We start from the raw sequence: 25,836 nt of genomic DNA, 5'->3' as shown, positions 1-25,836 counted from the left end.
GACTACATAGTAGAAAAATAGAATTGAAAGGCACAATATAATAGACACACAGAAATGAAAAGGCACTATATAATAGAGAGAAATGAAAAGGCACTATATAATGCATTTCATTTGGCATTCGAACAGATGGTGCATCGTAAACATTTGATGTGACAAAATGCATTCTCACAAATGTTTGTGATGCGCCACCTGTTGAAATGACAAAGCCATAGCCACTGGATGGACACACAGACACTTACCCTTTAATTAAGGTGGATGTTCTACGCTTACCTATCCAAGGCAGGTTATAGAATAGAATTTTAAAATATTTGATATATGATGAATATATATGTGAAGGGCTGTGGATAACTGGCATAAGTTTTTCAATGATTTACAAATTTGGATTGTGATGTCATCGGAGTGACCCCACACGTCACTGTCAAACAACACAAAGAGTGGGATGACAGACATGTCTGAAGTCGGGGGTCTTTCTCTTTCTCTCTCGCTCACTTTGTATGTTTCTTCTCCTTTTCTCCCGTTGGTGTCTCTTTCACTCGCTTTTCTTGTTCTCATTCCTTCTTCTTCGTCTTTCGCTCCTTCTTTCCCACTCGCGTGTCCCGTTCACGTTCGTTGTCTTTTTTTTTTTGCTTTTTCTCTTTTCTGTCTCCTTCTCCTTATCGTTTCCATTTCTTGATTTCGCGTTGTCTTTTTCTCCTTTGCTTTTCTTTCCTTTCCTTCTCCTCCGCTCCGTTCTTCTCTTCTGTCTCCGTCATTCCAGATTTCTTTTTCCCCCCTTCTCATTCCTTCTCCAATGCCCCACTGGCTGTCACCGCCCCCCAAACCATAAATAGCCCCCTCTCGCCGCTGTCATAAGGAGGGAGGCGTGTCATCGGGGGGCGGGCAGAAGGCCGGCGCAGCGCTCCTGCCACTCCGTTCGGCCAGTCGAGCGCTTGACAGAGCCGAGTCCGCACTCACGCGAGCGAGCGAGCACGCCGGGAGGATTACCGCTCTTCTGGGGTCTCGTACTGGAATACAGTTTGGTCCTGCTGGCCTGGCTGGCTGGCATCGCCGTTTTTGGACGAGCCGACCGGAGCTTGGAGAGCAGCACTCCGCGCGACTTCGGAGCCCCAGGTATTTGGACCCTTTTTATCTTTTGTTGTTTTTAACTTTTCGGGAGTGACATAAAAGTTGCAGCGCCCACCAGGACGGCTCGTGTGAGCTCCAGACTGGGGTCTGTCCTAAGTGCACGTTAGGGGTCCGCTCTTGTTGGCTGCTCGTTGTTGTTTGTGCCTCTCTGTCACTTTGCATGTTGCCACTCGGGGAACCGGAGTTTGTGCGCGTGCCCGACGGGGCGCAGTCCAGTAGCGGCTCGCCTTTCGCTGCCCACTGCCCGAGCCGCCTGAGGACACAGCACTCGTGAGCGCCCCCCTCCGCTCGCGGGGGTCAGGGTTTGACTGCGTGCCTGGTCACTTAATGGATTTGCTTCTGTATTTAAGAAAGGAAAAAAATCACTTGGTGACGGAGGTCTCTGCTCCCGCCTGTTAGTATGTGGAGTAGAGCGGTGGCGCAGCAGTTCGCGGTGGGTGAGACCGACTTGACGTCTGCGACATCTTCCCATATGCGGGGTTTCTTGGTGATGAGTCAGAATTTGTGTGGAGCCACCATAGACTGGTAAACTACGTGTTGTTCCCACCTTCACGGCTCCACTGGGGTCCACTATACTGGTGATTTACAGTGTTGAAGGGGGATAAGCAACGGGAAGGCGGTGTCGCAGACGGCCACCTCCGCATGCCGCCATCCTCGTTAGCACTGTACTGAGTTCTGAGCATCTTGTGTTGTGTGAACTGGCAGCCGACAATCGCCTGGCATCTGCACGCGTGCGCGTTTGCCTGGCACAGGTTCAGATGAGCAGCGCCTTGGAATGCTAAGTGCGACCGCCGCCGGTGACACAAAGCGCACCGCCACTTCATTTAGACGGAAGCCAAGTGACTCCGAGTTGTGGATGAGGCCGCGGCGCAAACCCCTTCGAGTTTTGTATTTTTAGAACCGGCGCGTTGTTGGAAGGTCAGAGCCCATCGACCAGCCGGCCTTCTAACTGGCGTTTGGAGGTCGACCTCCTTAGAGGGGCGGCCGTTTGGCTTTTGGGCAGCTGCTTAGGCTGTGGGCATTCAGTTGCCAGGCTAGGGGGCGCTACAGACCCTCCGATAGCCACTCTCTCGCTATAATAGATGATGTGAAAGACGTATCTGGTTTCTTTCATAGCTATCTATTATATAGCGCCTTTCACAAGTATTTCTATATCTATTGTGTAGCAGTGTCGTCTCTATTGTACAGTGCCTTTCATATCGGTCTAGATATTCTACGGCACCTTTTGTCTCTCTATTATTATATAGTGAATGTCTGTCTGTCGATTACGCAGCACCTTCAAAACCTACGTATCTATTATATAGTGCCTTTCCTGTCTATGTATCTATCTGTCCTTTCTTTCATTCAGTCTATCCTATAGCGCCTTTGTCTGTTATAGCACTTTTTCTACCTGCCTATCTATTATATAGTGCCTTTCAGATCTGTCCATGTATCTGTCCGTTATATAGCGCCTTTTTCTCCGTGCTTTCCCTCAGTCTACACACACGCTGATTATTCTGCGCACATTCATCTCTGTCTTGTTGCTGTTTTGGGGGGGTTCATGTAAGACCCTCATTGTATTGGATGCACTTGATGAGAGATATGAACTTGAACCGCGTGAAGGGTCTGAATTAATGGACTCCAGAAAGAGCCAGCAAAGCAGTCAAAACGGCGCCGATGTCCTGGTGGTCTTCAGTTAGCAGTTGTCGTCAGCCTGAGCCATGAAGCACCTTGAAATGTGCTTTAAGGGGGCATCGGTGGGGGCTTGACTGATTTTTTTATTTTTGAGCCCGGTTCCTTTGTTTGGGTGGTCCTTTCCCTAAGACTTGACCAGGGGTCTACGGCCCACATGGACTGCAGAAAGCAGATGAGCCCAAGAAGAGCGCCATGGCGACTGTGAGGGTGTAACGGGGAGACCACCTGCACAAATTGGCTCCGTGTTGTGTAATCCTGTGGTGTCTTTCAGTTGGATGGGTGGGCCGACCACTCGCTAGAATGCATTTGGGGTGCCAGTCTTGTTCACCTGAAATCTGTCGTTTGGCTTGGAGGGGTGCACGGTGGCTCAGCAGTGCGTTTTGTGCTTTGTTTTATATGGCGCCTTTCACAGTCTACCCCATCACCGACTGCTTTCCTTTCCTCGCCTTTGGGGGTCCAGTGACGACTAAGCCCTCTACTGCTGTGTCGCCCCTTCTCTCGCTCCTCGTGTCTCCTGCAGTCCATTTTGGGCCTTACTAGCCGTCCATCCACTTCTTGAACCCGTGTCTTCTGCTTGATGTCACGTGGAGTCCAAACCGATGCCAGCAAGCAGACCGTGGGATTTGACAACCCGAGTCATTTACAGACTGTGGGAGTCAACCTGGAGACCCCCATGTGAAGGTCAGTTCAGTGCTCACACCGTGTAGAGGGTCCAGGCGGGGGCACAGTATGGCGCCCCTCTTAAACCTAACGGCTGTCATTCAGTCTTGGTTTTTTATAGCGCCTTTCGTGGTGTACCCCATCACATCCTATGCCCTTTGCTTACAAAGTATCCGGTGAAGTCCCGCTGAGCTGTGCCCACCTCTCCAGCCCCCCGGTCTCTCATTTCCTGTTCACCGTGTGCCACATTTCAGTTCTTTCGATGCTCTCTTGAGTTCCTGCACTGACAGCTTGCGGGGTCTGCGGTTGACCCCCAGCTCTACCCCGTGCTGCTCCTCCTCCATTGATGGCCTCCCCTCGGCTCACTGGCACTCCATGAATCCGAGTATTCTGAGGATTTCACCTTCCCACCGTTCTGACGGAGCTCTTTAGCTTTTCGGTGAGCGACGTTGCCCTCTGACTTTCCTCGCCACCTTGCCTTTCACTTTCATGGGCTTTGCATATTTAGATGCCCATCTCTTGACCACATTTTCACCCTACAAACTCTGAGGATCAACTGGCATCTTCTGCACGTCACCACAGGGCTGTGCCACGTTTAAGACGGGCAGCTGGGACTTGTCCAGTAGGAGAAACAAGCTGAAAGCCCATGGAGCTAAGTGCCGGACTGCGGGGGTCCAGGACACCCTGGGGGACGCTGGGTGATGGGCAGACGCTGACTTCTGTACGTTTGAGCGTCGCACAGTGAGGGCCAGGACTCTGCATTCTTCCTGCTCACTGCCCATGATGGTGGGCACCTTGTTAGCTTTACACATCCGTACCTCTAAGACAACAACAGCATTTGTGCCCGCCGCACCCCCGTCTGGCTTCTCGAGGTCTCCTCCTGCCTGGTCACGTCATTTAAGTGTTGTGAAGGACGCCACACGGGGACTGGCACCCCAGAAGGACGGGGGAGGACCGTTTGTGAAGGGCACTGCCAATCCCGACCCCCTAACCCCCCCAACTAGATGGCAGCCTCCCGGGGTTATGGCCCCACTATGGCTTACCACAGGGCATGCTGGGAACTGTAGTTCATTGGCCACAGTTTTAGGGCACCAGAAGTGCACACAAAAGGAGCCGCCTGCCTCAGTACGGGAGGAGGAAGACGAAGATGAGGGAGCAGAGAGGAAGGGGTGTCAGAGCACGAGAGTTGTGGCTGTGGTGTGGGAAACGATTACCGGAGCAAGACGTTCACACGATGCCAACCCCTAATTCACTGACAAGCTTGTGTCGAGAGTTTGGAGAGCCCCGCAGTATTTAATGGCGAATGACTGCCCGTGGCATGTATTTAGTTGAAGTGTCGTGAAGTGCAAATTCCAAAAATGCCCACTAGAGGGGGTACAACCGTCAAACACTGAGACTTTATTAAGAAATAAAAAAGATCTGCCAGTAACAAAAATGAAATGCCATAGGAGCACAAAAAACAAAAAAAAGGAGCCCCCCGTAACACCAAAGACGAGCAAACGAGGAGCAGGGGGACAAAAATCAACAGAAACCAACGCACAACTCCCACCGACTCTCGGGTGTGTCACAAAATGAACCTACAGGAGTAACGGGAGACCCTCGGGGGCGGGGGGGGGGGGGCTCAGTTCATGGCAGAACACGTGGGACAGAAGAAAGGAAGGCAGCCTGCGTACATCAACAAAAAAGTCAAAATGAAGAATAAACAGCAAGAGACGAGCGGACGAGGGTGACGCTGATGTGACTTGTGAGGGTGAGGAGCGAGGAAGACGAGGGACGCGCCCAACTGCAGCCTGCCACACCTGTGACGGGGGTCAGTCACGACACGCCCCGTGAGTCAGAGATCCGTACCCGGGCAGAGCTCTGGAGGTCTGCAGCTCAACTCTGCTGGCGCCCCTCGGAGTCGACTCCACCTACTTGGAGCTCCAGGGTGCGGCTCCGGCCTGCAGAGATGTGACACGGTGCCCGGTGCCCGCCTCCTGGGCTGCCATTCCAGAATGCTTTCATTTCTTTCAGACTCGTGGTGGGCTCTGTGTGCCCATCTACTGGTAGGAAGAAGGGTGGGCTGTGATAATTCACGGGGTGCTGTGTCACTTCTCTGCATTCTGACCAGCGTGGCAGGGTAAGATTTACGTTTATCAGAAAGCTGGAAGCTAAGTATGTCATGGAGTGCCCACAGTGCCAGTCATGAAATGTCCGATAAGCCTCCCACCACCCTCGCCTTCACCACAGTGTGTACCCGGGCATTCGATGGCGTTTCAGGAGTGACGTTGTGGCTGTCACATGACTGACCTCGTAGGTATTGAGGGTTGGGGAAGGATGTGAAACGATGAAGCGTGTAACCCTCGGAGCAGGCGCGCCCAATGAAAAGGGTTTGTGATGGCGCATCACCGCCACCTACCAAAGATCCAGCCCCTCCCCGTTCTGCCAACTCAGGGTGAGCCCACGGGCGCCCCCTGCTGGACCTGGTCAGTTAGACGCCCACTTGGCTCGTCTCTCTCGGGCTGATGTTTCCCGTGTGAGCTTCATATCCAACTAAAGGAAAGTCCTGAAGAATAAAGAAATCCGAATGTCCGCCGCTGTCGTCGTTTTGCTGCGGTTTGGTTTTGTCCGTCAGTGGACGTCGTTCTGTTTTTGATTTCTTTGGTGGTCTCCGCCATATTGTCAGAAGTCCCGCCTTGGCTGGTGGCCGCCAGTGACACGATTTGTGACGTCTCCGCATCTCCACTTTGGCATTTCTTCGGTGGTGGCCGTGTTGTTGATGGCCGGTGACACACTATAAGATGGCGGCCGGCTGCCTCGACTGTCCTGGTTTGTGACTTGGCACGCCAGCTGAACAAGCGGGGCCAGAAGCCTGGTGGGTTCTCCCTCGTTGGCTCCGTGGCCTGCACGTTCGGAGGGCCCAGTGGTTGAGGACGTGATGCCCGATTGTTTAGTGTTTTGGGATCAGGACTGGATTTTTGGATTCCATTCATGTCCGTCGTTTGACCTCCCGGTTTCTGTCCTTCGTTCCTGTATTCTGCCCTCGGGGAGCGCGCGCTGCTTGGTGTTTCTTGGTTGGCGCACCTGTCGTCTGTCTTGGATTCTTTGGCCGCAGTGTTGTCTTTACGTCAAGACTCCCCGATGTGCCCGCTCCCATTTAACGATGTTGAGGGGTCGCCTGTCTCAGGCTTGCCCGTCTCGCCCACTTGAGCCTGTCATTCTTCTTCATGGATGAGTGGATGTGCTCGTCTTCACACAGCAAGGTGCCAGCCTCCGGGGGTCTAGCGGTGCCCTCACTTCCAAGGGGTGTCCTTCAGCGCCAGTCAGATTTTCCTTTTTTTTGTTATTTTTGTATTTCATCGCCTTCTCTGCTTTCCTCTTTTGTGATACTTCAAGTTCAAATGGCCAGCATGTGGGCGAGTGGCTGGCTGATAGGGGGCCAGCAGAAGGGTGGGCACAGTGACGCCAGGCCTCTTTATCAGTGTCCCATCCGGGGCGCCTCCTTTCCAAAGGGAATGTGAAGAGTCTTAGTTGGGTGGGCTGGCCGTGTAGTTTGTGCCCGACGTTGTCATTTATTAATTTATTTGTTTCTTTCTCTCCATTGTTGTAATCCTCTCCCTTTTACGAGGAGGGTCACAGCTCAGTGGCGCCCCCTTCTTCTTTTTCTTGGCCGCTCCTTCACATCTGCTCCCCAGTAAAGGCGCTGAATGGAAGTCATTTGGCTTCAGGAAATAAAACGCAACGAGTGAAGACGGAAATCTCCGGATTTGATTATTAAGTAATTTAACAGGCAGACTGCATTTATTAAGGGGGGGGGGGAGTCGCAGTTCTTCATCACAGAACTTGGAAAGCGAGGAGCGGAGCGGAGCGTTGTGGCTGCACTTCAAAAACTCGGAGCTACTGCCGGCTGACTTCTTTTTCTTTTTGCTATAATTCATACAAGTCTGAGGTTTTACGTCTTTCACTTCAGAGGCTTGTTATTTACGGTCGGCTGGAAGTAATAAAGAGCCGAAAAACAATGTTGTTCCCTGCTGACAGCCCCCGGGAGCACCCAACTCGCAGGAATCCGCTTGGTGTGTCTGTCTGTGGCGGGCTGTTGACCAAACAAAGCTTCCGGCCTGAAGCCTCCCGATGTCGACAGCCTGACGAGGAAAACAAGGCTGCACCATTCGGGGCTGGCCGGTCACCACCTGTGGCAGGGCGGGCACGGCTACCATGTGCGGCACACCTTATCAGGCTAATGTTTGTCATTCAGATGTCACAAAAGGCGCCACCTCGCTGCCATTCAAAGCAGGCCAAGGAGACGCACCCCCTTGTCTCTAAATGAACAACAAGTCCCACCTCCTCATCTGTTTATGTAAAATAAGAGCTTCTAGACACGCCCCCCGACACCACAGTCATTCACAGAAGGCAGAACTGTATGAAAGTGAGGACGGAGACACGCCCCCTGATAACGAGTGTTAGGCACAGTTCATTTAAATATGAGAAAACCAAACCACGCCTCGTTTTCTATTGTAAACTGACAACAGACTCCACCCTCTATTATTCAAAGAAGGCAAACTTTAATATGAACAGGCCCTTGAGACACGCCTCCTTTCCTTTAAATGGCTACTAATTAACATCTCTTTGTTTTTTAATTTAAAATAAGGGCATCATATTTACAAGGCTCCACCCAAAATGAAATCAAGGTGGCATCAATTCGTGTGTCCTTTGATAATGAGCAGCAGCTCCTTATCTTTCAATTTGTAATGAGCACAATTCCTGATTTTTCAAGGTTGGCATAGTTTGTTTTACGATAGGAGCATCAGGCCACACCTCCTTATCCACCTTAAACTGGCAACAGGCTCCACCCCCTATCTTTCAAAGAAGTCAAACTTAAATGAAAATACCATAATGACATAAACCCCCTTTCCTTTAAATATTTAATAAGCACCGCCTCCTTATCTCTTAATTTAAAATCAGGGCATCAAGACACACCTCTTCATCAGGCTCCACCCTTTCTCATTTAAAGTAAGCAGAGTTAATGAAAATGCTATTGAGACACGCCCCTTTCCTTTACATTACTCTAAATGGACATCACCTCTTTATATTTTAATTTATTAAAATTTAATTAATTTATTAATTTATTATTATTTATCAAAACACGCCTCATTTTCCATCGTAAACTGGCAACACGCTCCTCCCCCGGTCATTTAAAAGAAAAAAAGGCAAAGTTAAATGAAAATTCCTGGGTGACAAATCCGCATGTTTTAAATGATTAATAAGCAACATTTACATATCTCTAAATTCAGAAAAAGCGCACCAAGACACGCCTCTTCCTCAGGCTCCACCCTTGTCTTTCAAAAAAGGCAAAATTAAATGGAGAATTCCTTTGGAACCCGCCCCTTTCCTTTAAATGGTAAATGAGCACCACCTCCTTATCTTTAAATTTAAAATAAAATAAATTTAAATAAAAATTTGGTTACTTGGTAACAGACTCCGCCCCTCCAACACGACACTGAGCTGACTTGGTCAAACTTTTTTTGTCATTAATTTTGCTGGATCAGGACAAACCCGTTTTCTTCCTTAATTGGTAGTGGGCTCCACCCCCATTCATTCATTAACCAAACAGCACTGCGTTGTGATGCTCAACCCCTCCCCTTTTTTCCCCCTCCCTAACTGCTAGCACGTTCACACCTTTTGTCATTAGTTTCCTAAAATCGGATTGTGACCAGTTGCTTTGACCCCCGGTGTCTGCTGGCAGTGCGGTGTGCGGTGAACGCCAGTCCTCGGCCATAAAGTTGGCACGTCCCCTCAGTCTGGGATTGCTGGAAGTCAGGGGTCTAAAGAGACATAATGGGGGCCTTACGGAGCTACCTAATGCCACACACACACACACATTGGGCCAATTTGAGGGCACCACACAATGTGACAGGCACGTTTATGACGTAGACAAAAACCTGACAAGGACCCGGGGACACAACCGACGGTGAAACTGATAACTGAACCCAGATCCCTGGAACCGTCCTGCCACCATGCTGCTTGGCGCTCCTGCCATGCTTAATAATAATCAACGGTATGAAGGACATCGAGGGTGGCATGTCTGGCATGATCAGGAAGGCTCTCAATGGTGAGCATGTGAAGCTCTATGTCTGTACTGAGAGGGCATCAGTAAGCCTGGTGCCCATGTGCCAACACCTACTTGGGAGGACCTCCTTTATTGACGCACTAGAGCTGAGCCGAGGGGACAGGCCTGAGACGTCCCTCCACTGTCGCATTCGTCGCGTCATAAAGCCGAGCTGGTGGGCCTGGCTTCCTGCAGGTGGGAGATGTCCGTTCATCGAGTGGTGAAGGAGCAGAGACATCTCTGTAATGGAGAAATGCGTCTTCTCTTGTTTTTGCCCTTATATAGCGCCTTTCACAGAGGACACCATCACTGTTTCCTGGACTGGCAGGATGTCCCTGTGGCGGCCTTTCACACTCCTCTCCCTCCTTGTAGCCGCAGAAGGTGCCCACCATGTATATGAGTAGCTTAGCATTCATCTGGGAGCCCCTCAAAATACAGTCGGCTCTCATCCCTGCAAGCAGCGTCGCTCTGTCGCTACCATTTAGTGGCTTAGGTGGGCAATGCCTTTCTTGGCAGAGGCACAAACTTCTGAGGCCAGAGATGGTTGGGTGGCGGATTTGTCATTTCAGCCTTAGAAATGTCTTGAGAGTCAAACGGCAGCAGACCCTCAAAGAAGAGCACAGTGGGGACATGGTGGCACTCTGCATGGGCACCTGGCATTTTGGACCATGAGAGGCTCAAGAGCAAGCAGATGGAAGGATGATCCACTAGAGGGCATCGCTTTCAAATGTTCAAAGGGCACAGCTTTATAGCCCCTTCAGTGACCAGCACCACTTGAGCCACTTGAGCTCCGTGGGCAAAGAAGCCAAATGTCTGTGCAAGCAGAAACCCCCTGGTCCAATCTCCGTTCAGACCCTGCTGCCAGTCCTCTACCCATCAAATGGGCCCCTCTGTGGGATGGGCACCTCAGACAAGGTGCCACGTCCATCTCATGGCACAGTGTCTGACCTTACGAAGCTCTCTCCTCCCAGTCCCCCCATTTTCTGTCTTTCACAATAGCCTACCAGCTCCAGTCCCAGTTTAGTTCCCAGTCCACTGTCCACCCTGACTGCCATGGCGTCTCCACTTTGGCTTTTTTGGTCCTTTCAGGTGACATCCCCTAGGAGAGGGGCAGAGGACTGGCAGCAGGGTCTGAATGGACAGCAGATCTGGCGGTCTCGTCCTTATGACAGGGACTTCTCCTGGCACTGTCACTTAAATTTTTTGTCCCCCAGGGTGAAGCCACAGGCCAGGTGAGTGAGCTGGGGGTCCTGGTTACCGTGACGATTAGGTTTGCTGATTTGCTGGCCTGTATTCTCAGAAGCTGCTTGCTGATGATTGTGAGCCTGACTGCCACCGGGCTGCCAGCCCATCTCTGGTGGGTTCCTGCCTTGTGCCGGGTGCTGCTAGGACCGGCTTTGACCCACCATGCCCCTTTATTGTATTAGTGATGTGCCATCGGTCAGTTGTTCCTCCTGGTGTGCGCCAGTGATGTGTTTCTTGGATTTGTTGTCATGGCAGATGTCACCATCACTTGTGCCAAATGGGACCCCTGCAGCAGCTTGCTGTCCTCTAGAGCTCAGCTGATGGAATGGGCCTGACGTGGCCTGGCAGGGGGTTTTTGGCACATCTGTCCCCTCATAGGGCCGAGCTGGAGAGACCATTGACGTGTGATAGAACATGACTGCCACCTCCTCTCTCTCTGACCGAGAGCCATGTCCCCTCCAAGTTTATATAGCGCCTTTCACAGAGCACACCATCACAGTGTGGCGATGGTCAGCTGAATCTTCTGATTGGTTTAAAATGTGGGACCCTGGCCACTAGGGGGCCACACTGCCTTCCATGACCTTATGGGTTTTTGGAATTTCCAGTTCTTTCCGGTTTCTCCCTTTCTTGAGGCAGTTTTAAGGAAGTGGTCACCTCTATCACTGGTGGCTTTCCCCACTCCTGAAGTGCCACACTGGCCACTGATGTTTGATGTCCTGACCAATGGAAGACAAAAGTGACCGCACCTCACGGCTCAGTCCAGCTGGCAGGCTCTATGTGTCCACCATGGGCACGTGCCAGTCATTTGTCTGCAGAGGGCACAGGAAGCCCTGCCAGTTCAAGGAGGTAGTAAGGATGAGTGGCACATCTGCCCAGTGCCATGTGTTACATATTAGATTCGTACTGCCCGGCACTGGGCGAGGCCCCCCTTCCCCACCGCCCTCTTCAGTTCAGGATGGTACCATTTAGCTCAGTTCCAGCTTTTAATTTTCCACTCCTGCTTTTAATGAGATGCCACTGTGTGCCACGTTTGAGCCATGTGTGATTTCTAAAGGGGAATTTTTCTTGTTTATTTCGGCCGATGCTTTGAAAAGTGATGATGCTGATTACTGTTGAAAGCACTTCAAAGCCAGCACAGCTGGCAGCGGAGCCTCCCTGGGGTGCCCGCCTTGAACGCAGACTGCAGGCCTCCTCGTGCCGACTCAGGGGCCAGTGGGCACCACAATAAAGCCCTTCATGATGTCGGTGACACAATCATACTGAGGTGGCTGGCAGATGGGTGGGCACCATGTTGGCATGCATATGCAGCTGCACTGTATGAAGTTTTACAGGGTGTGCCCAGTACACTTTGCCATGTGCGGGCAGTGGCGCTGGCTGGTGCTCTTGTGCCTGTTTCTCATTTCCTGACTTTTCTTGTTCATTCTTAAGAAAGGCGATGAAGTGTATGTTCAGGGTGAAAGGAAGTCAGTGCGTCATTTGTGATATAGCGCCTTTCATAGTGCCAAGTGCCATGGGGCACTCTGCTCTGAAGAAGGCTAGGAAAAAAACTGACAGAGCAGCAGAAGGAAGGGTCTGGGTTTATGTGAGTGCATATGTCTAGGCCACTAAAACACTTCATTAAACGTCACCTGTAGTTCAGGCTGGTGACGTGTGCCCCAAAGATCACCCAAACTGGCAGGTCACCCGACGGACCGACAGCTTCAGAATCCCCTTCATGAGAAGGACGTGTGTGTGGCCTGCCCACCTCTCCACCGCCACACTTCAGTAACCCAATGGCACACGTGCTTGGGGGGTGTCCCAGGCCACGCCCCCTCTAATTGGAATGTCCAGTACGCTCGGGGGGCTACACGGAGAGCACAATACATGGAGACCCTCTGAGATACGGCTTCGCACTGAACTCCATGAGCGCCACCCGGTGCAAGTGGAAGAGCTGGACAGACCGACGTGGCCCTCGCCAGGTCCCGCTGGAGACCGTAAAGTGGAACAGCTCAGTGGGATGACACCGAGACCCCCATTACTGCCCTGCCTATCTATTATATAGTGCCTTTCACTCTATCTATCTGCCTGTTGTATGGCATCTTTCATATTTCAGTCCCTTTTTTGCAGTCTCTCTCTGTCTGTCTGTCTGTCCATTATATAGTGCCTTTTCCTGTCTGTATGCCTGTCTGTTATAAAGCACCTTTCATATTTTTCCACCCGTTTCTTTTACATACAGTCGTTTGGTTATATAGCACCTCTCATATCCGTCTCCTTTGCCTCTCTGTCTCTCGTATAGCGCCTTTCATGTCCATCTCTCTCTCTCCCTCTCCATCTTACTTGACATCTTTCATATTTTTATGCCCCCCTGTGTCTCCATTATATTTATCTGTCTGTCTCTTATATCGTGCCTTCCATATCTGTGTGTCTATCCATTTTTTAAACGGAGCCCCTCATCCCGATCCGTCCAGCTGTTATGTGGCCCCTTATGTGTTTGTCTGCCTATCCAAAGGGACCTCCACATTGTTGCGAGTGTGGACCCCTGTTTGTTGTTTGCCGTTTGCTTTGTTGCAGTCCACTTGAACCCAGCTGGGCCAAATGAAGGACGCGCCTGGCGATCTGTGACCGAGGTGTAAACATTGGGATTTCTCAGAGTACTGGAGCGGTCACCCAGGAGGTGACGTGTGTTTAGATTGGCACGAGGGACATCTGAGAGCCCAGTGAGGGGGTAACAAGTCCAGTGCTGAGTCGCTGGCCATCGTGACGTCAGAGTCCCATCAGTGTCATCGCTCACTCTCTGAGTGAAAGTCTGCTGAGATGTAAAATGGTCACAGACAAATGCCAGTGCCAAGCCAGGTCCTCCTGTCACCTACGTAGCCCCCTTCTGAAACCTAAATGCGAACATCTAACCTTTGTCATCACAAGCCAGAGGACCAGAGCAGAAGGTGACATGGTGAAGGCATTGGGGACACAGCTGTGTTCAGTTTATCCTGGTGAGCTCAGGTGGATGATGACCAGGGGGTCCGTACTTGTTTAGTATTTGTCTGTGCCCACAGTGGCATCTGCAGCTGGTGTCTTTCAGACATCCATCCTTTCTCTTCCAATGGTGGGACATGGCAATGCCATGAGGTGGGTTTGAACCCCTGTCAGGTCCTGCCCTGCCTGTGCCCATGTCCATTTATTCTGAGTGACTCCTCCCACATTCCAAAGATGCCACTGAAATCCCACCCCTTAACAGGTGACTCTATCTTGACCTGGGGCACATTATGGTGGACATGTGCCCAGCGATGGCCTGGTGTCCCACCTGATCACAATGGTGGGAGAAGCGCATTCAAAAAACGGATAAAAGGATGGATGGACGTCTTAGTGATCCAAAGTCTATCTAGGCTGCAATGGGCACAGCACGGTGGGCATCGGCCCACCTCAGGCCACTCTTACACTGGCAGTCATCAGGCTGATTTAGAGCCAGCATGCTGTCCAGCTCCACATGTTCAGACTGCGGGCAGAAGCCATGGGCATGCCATGTAGAGAAGCCCCCGGCTGGGGGTCAAGGGGCCCCCCCATTCCATGTGGGAATGCTGCCAGTTGTCGATTCCTCCCTCCAGTAACTCGCTGCCTCCAACTATTTTAGAGGCCCATTGGTGTGTTTTTGGGGTCCTAAGTGGGGTGCATATTTTTGGGCCCCACCCCCCTCATCCCTCTTCTCTGTATAGACTGGGGTCCCCCACTGACTCCGTGTCCCACTTATCTCTTTAGCTCATTTTTACCAGGATGCCAACTTCTCAGTGCTGGGCACAAGGCAGGAGAGGGTGCCAGCAGGCAGACTGCTTTTGCCCATTTTTTAAATTTTTTTTTTACTGCTGGCAGAGTCCACTGTTGGTTGGCAACATCAGGCACTGCAGGCTGATAATATAGCGCCTTGACATCTTGGATTGGCATGGCAATACAAACTGAGTGGCTAGAAAAAGGGTCCCACCAGCTTAGTGCTGTGCCAGTCCATTGTAGGACACAGCCAGAGACTGGCACACAACCATTAGAATGTCTTTAATAGAAGGTGAGCTTAGCAGCAAGGGACGTGGGTTTATAAAGCGCCTGCCTTGGCACGCAGACACCCATCGAGTTTTATCCTCCGCCACCATAACGAGAGGACAAGAATAGAACTGTGAAATGTTAGCCTCGTAACCTCAGCGAGGGGCCTGCTGGGAAAGCCTGCCGAAGAATGCGTGAGTGGCATTCCGAAATCTGGGAAAAGCACTCGGAATTGCAGAATGGATCCCTGTCATGTCAGATATGGCGTTCACGTGCGCTCGGCTACCGCGTCTTCATTTTCTTCAACGCGATGGACAGCAGCTGACCTTCTGATGCGTGTGCCGCCTGTGCTCTTCATTTGGTGACCTGTAAGGCGCTATATGAACGGACCGAATGAAACAGTGACTGGCCTCTTGCTTCATTCTGCACTCGCTCCCCTCCAGGGATGGGTGGGCACTACAAGGGGGCATCAGTGTGAGCCACTTTAGTTTGACCTGTGCACCGCTGAGGGGATTCACATTGAGTGTGGGGGCTGCCGGGAGAGGGGCGACCAAAGGGTTAGGGTTAGGCTTTATCTACTGCGCTGGCACTTCAACTGGCATCATGTCTGTAAATTCATGTCAATGGCAATACCCAGAAATAAACAGTAGTGGCATCACAGATAGGTGGGGCTCAGCGGGCCAGACCCTCCACCTTAAAGGCTCGGGCTGCAAGGTTGGCAGGTCAGTCACCACCTCCGACTCACTGTGTGCCAGTGGGCGAGTGACTCAGCCTGACACCTCTGAAGGGAAATTGAAGCCAAACTGGCCATTGGGTGGGCTTGTGTGAGTGGGCCCTGTGATGGTTTGGCCTTCTGTCTGTCGCTGTCTCTATTTATTATATAGTGCCTTTCTTATGTATGTATGTATTATACAACTTTATTTCTCTTTTATAGTACTCTATCTATCTATATAGCGCCTTTCATATCTATTAAATGATACCTTTTACGTCTGCACACTTATCAGTAATATAACTCTTTACATATATATTATATAGTGCCTTTCATGTTTACCCATCTATCTATTATATAGTGCCTTTCATATCTCTCTATTTGTTATATAGTGCCTTTCATATCTATCTCTGTTGAATATATAACACATTTAATTTCTCTCGGTCATACAGCACTTATCATACGTGTCTGTTCACCTGTCTCTTATATAGTGCCTTTCGTATCCGTTCACCAGTCATGTCGCACTTTGTACACCCATCGACATGCGAATTATAGAGACCTCAGGGAGCAGGACGAGGTGTTTTGCTGTGGGCTGGACATTCTCATTAGAATGTATTGAGATGCTCTTGTATAGTGCCTTTCGTTTGTGTCCCTCTGTCATATAGCGCCTTTTGTGTCTATTGTAACCTCCAGTCAATACCGTGTCATAACACCTCCTACTCTTCTCAAACCTGCCTACTCCATTTCAGGATTGCTGGTGGACTGGAGCCTGTCTGGGAGGTACTGGGTTCAAGGTGGCATACTGGGTGCCAGTTCCTCACAGGGCACACCCACACTAGTGCCAGTTTGGAGTCTCACCTGCACGCGTTTTGGGGTTTGGGAGGAACAAATGCAAACTCCAGGTAGGCAATTTTTTAAATCCATGAAGATGCGGCTCTAACCGCTACTCTGCCACTGTGGATGGAGACAACTGGCGGGCTCATCCGGTCTGCTCCAGAGGACTGCGGCTGGAGCTCACAAAGTCCAAATGTAACTGAGGTCGTCCAGCTACACTAAATGTGCCTCCTCGACGTGTACGATGTCGTGCGGCTCGTGCTCAAGTCCGATAATTAAGATTATAGCGGACCTCGCTCGGAATGGACAGCAGCAGCTTGTCAGATGTTTCTTCTCGTCGCCGCCCCTCTCACCCGGTCCGCTTAACCCCAAAATTCCGAGGACGCCGCTGTTTGTAAAGCTCAACCCGCGCTGCCTCATGCCCTTCGTTCCCGAACAGGCGCGCGCACTCGGCGGTCCCGAGCCTATTCCCGCGCACACACGTCTTCAATCGGGCGCGCGCACGCGTTTACTCGCGCGAAGTCCTCCGCAGCCTGCGAGCGCAGCTGCTTGAAGCAGACAGAAGAGTCGGCGCGCGGGGCGAGCAAAAGCAAGTCTGCCTGGCTCGGGATTAGTGACCAGGGCACACTCGGTGGGGTGGACCGACCGGCGGGACTGACTCGTAGCACGGCTCTCGTACAGGTGGGTAGCGCAGCGCCGAGCCGAGGACTGATGATGGGGCTGCCGGAGAAGAAGGTGGCAGACTGGCAACTGGGTGAGCCTCGCCGGAGCTTCAGACGCACAGGGCACGCGTTTGACTTGCCAGTGTGGCGTCGTCGTGGACTCGTTGACAGCGGGGTGGGGGTGGGGGTGGGGTGGGGGGGTGTCCTGTTGGCGTTGGTGTCATCGGGCTCCGCTGACGGGGTAACGGAGCAGCCACTTGCGTTAACTTGTGCGAGTCTCTTTGCAGCGTCTTGGCACGTTCTTCAAGCGAGAATCGTCAAGACGAGAACGGAAAGCGCTGACGGGACGGGGGCAGCCCACCAGCCTGCAGTGGCACGGAAAGAGACGGGCACCGACTTGCTGCCCTGGCAGGGCACTTTACCAAGTGAGCAGCCCACCTTCCCGTTCAGTTAGTGTCTGCCTAAGGGGTCGGTCGGTGTGTACGGGCGCGGTGTGGTTCGCTTGTTGTACAGTAGATGGCGCTGACGGCTGTAATGCCGTTCATATCGGGCACTATTATGGATCACGCCTTACTTCGTTTTATTATATAGTGCCTTTTTACATTAAGTTCTTTCTTTTACTTTAACATATAGTGCCTTTCATATTAGGTCATGTTACTGGTCAGCTCTTTCTCTTCTCTTTCGAAGCCCTTGATGTCGCCTCCGTCTGAATAATAATGAGATGTTTGGGTAACTGTGGGCATGTGCCCTGTGGCCCCACTTACGGTTGCCTGTGGCAGCTGGCATAGACTTTGGCTCCCAGGAAAATTGGACAGCCAGACTGATGGATGGTTCTGCACAGTGTGAGATGGAGCCCCCCCGAGTGTCTTCTGTGTTCAGCTCTCCTGGAGCTCTTGTGTGATTTTGACCCCGAGCCCCACCAGACCTGGGTGAGTTTGTATGATCCTTTGGTCCGTTGCTGCTGGCATCGCCTGTTGTCCCCTTTGATCTTGTACTGGACATGTGGCACCAGACTGCGGGTAGGTGGGTGGATGGATGGTTGGTTTATGGCACGGTGAGTCGGTTACTAAAGTGAGCTGCAGATTAAGTGCCGCCACATCCCCTCACAGACGATTGATAGGAAACTTTTACTTTGCATTCCTTCTCCATGACAAGGTCAGGCTGGCTGACAGTGAATGGCCTTTTCATGCGGGCTCCTCCACGAGCATGGATCTGTTTTTAAAATATTTACACACAACCGAGAAGAACTCCCACTCAGCCAAGGGAGCCACGACGTTCATCACTGGCCTCTTTATTTATGTGCACTGAGCGAATATTCCCATATAAGGAGTGATGTTTGGGGTTCGGCACGGGACCCCCGGGTTCAAATCTCATCCACTGTTCCTTCCCTGTGTGACTCGGAGGGAGTCAGTTGACCTGTCAGAGCTCACCTCATACAAATCCATCCGTCTGTTATTAATCCAGCTCAGGGTCGGAGTGGCTGGAGCTCTGGACGGGACCCTCATGCACACCCCAGTTAGTCCAGACAATCACTAACATGAGAATCGCAATACCTGAAAGGTCGAGAAGTCAAAATCTGATGTGGAGAGGGCAAGGTGCAGACGGTGGTCCTGAATCTTAGGACTGTGAAAGGCACTATATGAAGCCACTGGCCTCTGTGGGGGTGCGCCCTGCCAGGCCCTGGTTGGCTGCCTTTGCTATTGAATGCTGTTGGCAGTGGAAGGCGCTTTATTAATAAATGGATCTGCTCGCTGTGTGACCCTGAGCGAGGACGCACACTACGGAAAGGCACTATATAAAGCCACAAGTGCGCAGTTTCAGTGCCCATCTCCGAGTCAGTCAGCCAGCATTCAAAGCTGCTGGACCTTTAGAACGTCGCTGATGGTGAAAGGCGCTATATGAATGTTTTACACTGCCGGCTTACCGTGTGACCCTGAGCACACACACAAACACACACTTTCTATAAGTCCATCCCATCACTGTCAAGCCAGGCCCATCCACTTTAAGGTTAGAGGGGTGGAGCCCGTCCCAGTATCACCAGGCACAAAGTAGGAACCAACACTCTGGATGAGGTGCCAGGCTACTGCAGGAAATGCCCGCCACTGTCAAAGACTTAAGGGGTCACCAGTTAACTGGAAATGCAGGACCCTGGGATGTGGATAGAGAGGGAGAGACGGGGCTTTACAATAAAAATAACGAGGCTCATGGCCTCTGTAAAGCACATTGGGGTCCAGTGCACCGTAGAAAGGCACTATATAAACCCACAAGGGGTCGGTGACCACCTCTGGGTCACCGGCCGAGACCTTAGGATGTTGTGTCAAGAAATGTTGGGGTGCCAACTGGGTCACCCCCTTTAGTGGCAGATAAAAAGGTGCACAGACCTGGAGCAAATGCACAAATCTGCTGACGTGCCCCCTTAATGTAGGAATGAGGGGAGTCATGGGTTCAAGTCGGAGCTCAGTCCGGTGGTCTCCTCGTCTCAGCTTTGTCGTCCCTGGACTGGAAGGCATGGGGTCAGCTGCCCTCACTGGAGGTCTTCTTGGAGCTGTGGGTGGACAAAGAGACAATACCATCAGTGGCAGCGCCCCCTGGTGTCCCGGAGTGGTAGTGCTTACCTCGGATGAGTCTGGAAGGTGACCCTCTGAAACACACGCATGACAATTAGTAATATTTAGTAATTCAAATTATAATCTATGGGTGGTCCAACTTGTGGACCTGTGGGCCTTGACCTTGGTCTTAGTCGAGATGTCCAGGTGAACATTTGTTATTAGGTTTGTTTTGTCACATTTGTATTATGCTCCGTCATCTGCCCTGTCCCCTGTATGTGGGACCCCCAGAAGGCGAGGCCACCTGATCGGGCAGCCTGCAGTAGAAGCGAAGACGCCCGTCGTCCTCACAGCAGATCTACTTTTCTTGTTTGGGCTGCTGTTTGCAGAACAGTTGCAGTTTGGGTCTCTGAGATTTTCGGCCCCCTGCTCTTGTTTGAAGGTCCCTGACTGTTTGGGTTTGCTTGCTTTTGGCTCTTTGATTTCCTTTGGTGCCCTCTTTGTAAATCTTGAAAAACTTGGCTTTGTTTTGTGGATCTGAAGGATTACAATTTTTTTTTCTTCTTTCTCTTTTATGAATTTTTTTTTTTTAACTTTAAAATCCTAAGCCTCAATTTTTGGGCTTGTGCAGGCCGGGCGGCTGCCTGTTGGGTTTGGGGCCTTCTGTCTGGTGCAAGTCCAGGGGGCCTGCTCCCCATTTTGTGCTTCTTGGTGGCGCAGATCATTCCAAGCAGACAATAATATTCTGCTGTGAACTTGGGGTTCCAGAAGATCTCAAAATGACCCATTTGGGGTGTTTGGGTCGTAATGGACTGTCAGACTCAGGCTAGTCACAAAAAGGGAAAACGTAGAATCTTTACACATAAAAGAGATTTACTTCTACAAAAATGCTGTGAGGAGCACAAAGGCAGAGAGTTACCTGGAAAGACAAACAAATCCAAAAGGACACTGAAAACGGGGTCCAAAAATGTAGACATTCACACAAGCACAATGAAACTCACCAGTGAACCGCAAGGGACTGTGGGCTTTTCATGGCTGAGGGCAGTCCCTTGATGATGATGGACAGGTGGTGGACCACCCACAAAACAAACGGCACATTTAAAAAAAAAACAAAAAAACAATACATTAGTCATTGAAAATGAGCAAAACAGAGCGAGAAGAGACAAGTGAACCCCCCGCGGGTGAGAGAGAACACAGTGCTTACCCCACCAGACTCTTGGCAGGACCCACATACTGGGGGGAGGTCCTCCAGCAGTGAAGTCACTGTGACCCGCCCGGGGAGGCGTGGTCCTCCAGCAGTGGTGTCACTGTGACCCCGCCTCTCAGTGCTCCAGCAGTCCGATACATAAATCTGAGCAGAACGGCGCCATCACAGCACAAGTCCTGTGCACATAAAAAAGAATTCCAGAAAGCAAAGGGGGTTTCCAAAATAATTCAAATTTTAAAGAAGCTCACAAAATCAGGGGTGGGGTCTTCAACTGAGAAAGTAGGCCTGGTCCTGAAACTTAAATGCAGGCCTCAAATAAAAGTGGGGTCCTTTAAAAGGGAGAGGGGCAGGAGCCCTAAAAAGCTCTGACCCCAATCACAAAACAGGCCGGTCATCATCTGACCCTTGAATTTAAGTTTGTTTATTTGGGGGTCTCTTAAAGTTGTTTTGGGAGCATTTAGACACCCTGGGACCCAATGGTGACGTTTGTGTTTGATTTCAGTGCATCTTCACTTATGCTAAAAAGAAGTCACAGCGTTGTTCTGTGGTGCCATTTCAAGACGCACGCTTTGCATTGTTACGTTTAAATCCATTATGGGGTCCGTTGTGTTCATTTTTGGTTATCATTTGTTAAAGTTGTCATTTATGTTAATTATTTGTAAAATTACGTATTTTTTGATTATTTTTTAGTCTCTATACTTGCTCTGCTTTGTTTGTTGGGCTTTGTGGGTGGAGCCTCCTGTGACAGGCGGTAAAGGCTCATGGGAATTGTAGTCCTTGTGGGCACTCAAGTTATGGCTGCCATTTCGTTGTCAGTTCACTGGTTTGTGGTCTATTTGTGCTTCTGTTTCTTAGATTACAATTTAACGGTTATTGTGGGTTGCACATTTTGTAGAAGTTTTCTAACATTGGCAGCTCAGAGGCTCCTCAGGTTGCCTTGATCTCGCTTTTTTAGGTGGCTCACCATGAAAGGCGCTATATATAAAGCTAGGAGTGGAGTGTTTGTTAGTCTGATAAATTTCCAAAGGTCTTTGATCAAAACTAACTGCCCGATCAGCCCCTGCTTACACTAAGGGAGAGTTCACCGTGGCCTTCACTGGTCAGGGGTCTACTGACTTCTGTAATGCGAGACCCCCAGGATCAGGGGAGCCACATGTTCATGCCATCCAGCAGCCTGGCTCTGGCCTGAAGGAGTGAGTCGTCTGCACTTCTAGTGCACACAGTGTGTCACCCGTTTCCCCTTCAATTCAGTATCTCCACTGTCACTTTGCACATCTAATATCTAATAACACACTCGTCACCAGTGCCACTACCTTCACTCATATGGACTGTCTATCACAGACCTCTCCATGTCCACACACACACAGACAGAGACATGACGGACTGTGTGTGTGTGTGTGTGTGTCCTGTCATCCTGTCCAGGCTTGGTTCCTACTTCCCATGTGATGTTATCAGGGTCAGCAGGAACAGAGAAACTGGGTTAGGAAGAAGGACGTGTGGTGGATGGGTGGTTGGTGGAGCACAGATTGACTCCTAAAGTGGGGTCACTCTGCCAACTCGCTCATTTCTTAATATCTTAGTAAGGCTGGCTGCTGAATCCCAACCTTGGTCCTGCTGCCGAGGAGATGGCATCCTGCTGACATCACCTTGCTGTGCCCACAGAGAAGCAGTGCCATCCTGCGAGGCTCTTAGGGCTGCTCTGGATTGATGGCACTGTCCAGGTCATCCAGAGTGCCTGCTATCGATCCAGTGCCCTCGGGGCAGTGCCACAGTGGACTCCCATCTGTAAACCATTAGCATCTTATCACGCTTGGCAGCCCATTGCACTTTTGCTGGCCTCATTAAAAGTAGGTCTCGGCCTCCGAGGGTCCCAATATTGTGTGCTGCTGCTCCCGTGTCACTTTGCAGATCCCAAATGACTTTTTTTTTTTCTCTGCTGTCATAACAGATGGAAAGTTTCAGACCGTGAAAGAAAGGAAAAAACAATCGTAAATTGGGGTTGTGTTATTTTATTGGCCGACAAAGCCGTTTTATGTCCCGGCTAATGAAGCGAATAACGGCGACTTTCTCGACTTGGCTATTTTGTGACAGCCCTCGCCTACTGCCAGGCTCCTTCTTCATTGAATTCCTGAGACGCAGCCACCCGGGATTATTATTCTCTTTGTGGTCCACTGTGGATTCTGGGGTGGCATTCAGACCTTCAGATGTGTGCCAATTACAGCCCACCTGGAGGCTGGGCACTGAAAAGTAGGCACACTTCAAGGCTTTACAGTAAAGAAGAAACGTGAACTCAGGTGGGCATGGCTGAAGGGTCACTTGGAAGACTTGGCTATACAGATGTCACATCACCCCCTCAGTCCAGACACGTTTTAGGGGTCACCCCACAATGAGCCCAGGTCTGCTAGGATTGGCTGTGACCACCCTAACGGACACAAGCTCCCATGGCGTCACGTGTTCTCTCCGCTCAACTGCCACTAACCCTGTATTTGGCAACATGATGGGTCCCTATTTTTGAAACGGCACCTCAGAAGAACGTCGTGACTCCTTGTCAGCATAAATGAAGATGCACTGAAATCAAACACAGACGTCACCATTGGGTCCCTGAGTGTCTAAGTGCCCCCAAAACAAGTGGGCTTAGAGACCCCTAAATTTAAAAAAAAAAAAAAAAAAATGAAAATCAAGGGTCAGATGATGGCCGGCCTGTTCTGTGATTGGGGTCCGCGCTCTTTAGGGCCTCGTCCCCTCGCCCTTTTGAAGGCCCCCCTCTTTTTTTGAGGCCTGCATTTACGTTTCAGGAAGCAGCCTGCTTTTTCATAGCTGACCTGCTTTCCTCTCGCATTCCAAAAAACATGCGGGTTTGTCAGTCGACCCGCTGCATGTCAGTGCGCTCTGTCAGAGACTGGCATCCTGCAGGGATACGCAGCCAACTCTCTGTAACCTTCTAATAGTGAAGTGTCTGCCTATTGATCTGGCAAAATTTTACACCAGGTGCCCTTCCCGACATAACCCTCCTCATTTATTTCGGGCCTGGGACCGGCGTGAAGAAACACACTGGATTGTGCATCCCCTGTGGCGGGGATAAGAAGAAGAATCTCGCTGTTAGGATGAAAAAATCCTGGGACGAGACGCGACTTTCTCAGAGAGACACTGTCATGTCCCGCGAGACGAGACTTTGTGCCAAGAGATTCAACCACGGAAATAAAAGACAAAGAGTAGATGACAACAGTAGAACGTCGTAAAGAACTCAAAAACGATGGCGTGGTACGCGTGCAGAGCCGGTTGGGATAATGGAAGTACGAAAGTCTCAAAAAAAGAATAGGAAAGATCAAATTAACACAAAAAAACGGAAATTATAACTCGGTGAAATAACGGGACAGCGAAAAGAGATTGAATATATTGTTCAGATTTAAAGTCCGAGACTCGTGGATCGTCTAACTCGTGTTGCCATCAGGGAAAAGTCGAGTTTCTTCCCAATGAAGAGGCGTATCGGCGAGAATTCAAAGATCTGTTGTTTGGTGAAAGTGAAATCCACAAACGTGAGCGTCAGAGATACGAAGCTGCTAGTGTGTAGTGCAGGCAGGGGGGCTGGCGAGTGAAGCGAACAGGTGGTGAAGCCCCCTAGTCTTATATATAAACATCTACGTGTGGAAGTCTGTCTGTCTGTCTGTCTGTCCGGCCCAGACGTGAGAGGCAGAGTCGGGTGAGGATACACAAGTGAGGCCAGCGTGTCAGCAAAACAAAACCTCAGAAGAAAGACAAAGTCGCTTAGCCGCGAACATTGGCACAACTGGTATCCCTTTTACTTTTCCTCCCGCCGCTAATACACAAGCGATGCCAGCACGTTGGCAAAACGAGTCCTCCTAGGAGAGAGACGCCCAGAGGAGTTCCTTTCAATTACCTGACTTCTCTACATTTCAGTTTTTTTTTTTTTTTCTGATGATTTCAATAGTTTATAACCCCGGGCTTTTTACAGCACAGGCGTACACAGCTAGTCTTTATATGATACGTGGCTAGCGTGGCTGTCCGTTTGTCTGTCCAGGGTTTTAAGTCACCTGTCGATCGCAAACCGTTTGAACTACTGACCTGAAATTTGGTACACATACACTACGTGACGTCTACTATCTGCTTTCGTGTGATGATTGACCTCCAGGGTTATTCCTCTTTTTATTTTATTTTATTGTAGAATCAACTCTCGCCAGCAGGGAGGCTGTGTGGCACACGCGTACGGGCGCCGTTCTCATTCCCTACCACTTTTGCCGTCACTTCCCCTACCTCTTCATATCTTAAATCATTCTTCAGGCAGATTGAAGTGCTGGATTTTAGGAGGCCCAGGCCCCTCATGGACTCTGTGATCTTCAGAGGTGACTGTGCAGAGGGTGCAGACCTTTAAATATCTGGGAGTGGAGCTGGATGATCAACTGGACTGGACTGCCAATACTGAGAGGACAGAGCCAACTAGACTTCATTAGAAGACTGGCGTCCTTCAACATCTGCAATAAGATGCTACAGATGTTCTATCAGACGGTTGTGTTGAGTGCCCTCTTCTACACGGTGGTGTGCTGGGGAGGCAGCATAAAGAAGAAGGACAAACTGGTGAGGAGGGCAGGCTCTACTGTAGGCACGGAGCTGGACAGTTTGACATCCGTGGAAGAGCGATGGGCGCTGAGCAGACACCTGTCAATCATGGAGAATCCACTGCATCATCTGAACAGGATCATCTCCAGACAGAGGAGCAGCTTCAGGGACAGACTGCTGTCACCATCCTGCTCCACTGACAGACTGAGGAGACCCCACACTATGTGACTCGGGGGGTAAACGTTAACATTGTACATTAAAGTTATTGTCTGTTATACCTGCATTGTTATTACTCTTTAATTTAATATTGTTATTATCAGTGTGCTGCTGCTGGAGTATGGGAATTTATAAAGTATCTATCTATTTATCTATCTATTATATAGTGCCTTTCATCTATCTATTATATAGCGCCTTTCATCTATCTATTTATCTATCTATTATATAGCGCCTTTCATCTATCTATTTATCTATCTATTATATAGCACCTTTCATCTATCTATTATATAGTG

At 50.4% G+C, this 25,836-nt stretch overlaps 1 protein-coding gene across 1 annotated transcript in view; it reads left to right on the top strand.

The window, feature by feature from the left end:
- Positions 1-771: 771 nt before the first annotated feature.
- Positions 772-25,836, top strand: part of daam2 (dishevelled associated activator of morphogenesis 2) — a 218,974-nt gene continuing 193,909 nt past the window's right edge. Inside the window, 1 exon segment of the mRNA XM_039749545.1 lies at positions 772-1,110. The gene's annotated coding sequence lies outside the window, so the exon portion shown is untranslated.

Source organism: Polypterus senegalus, chromosome 3 (assembly GCF_016835505.1).
Source record: "Polypterus senegalus isolate Bchr_013 chromosome 3, ASM1683550v1, whole genome shotgun sequence".
NCBI lineage: Eukaryota > Metazoa > Chordata > Cladistia > Polypteriformes > Polypteridae > Polypterus > Polypterus senegalus.
This window is presented reverse-complemented; position numbering and strand designations above follow the sequence as displayed.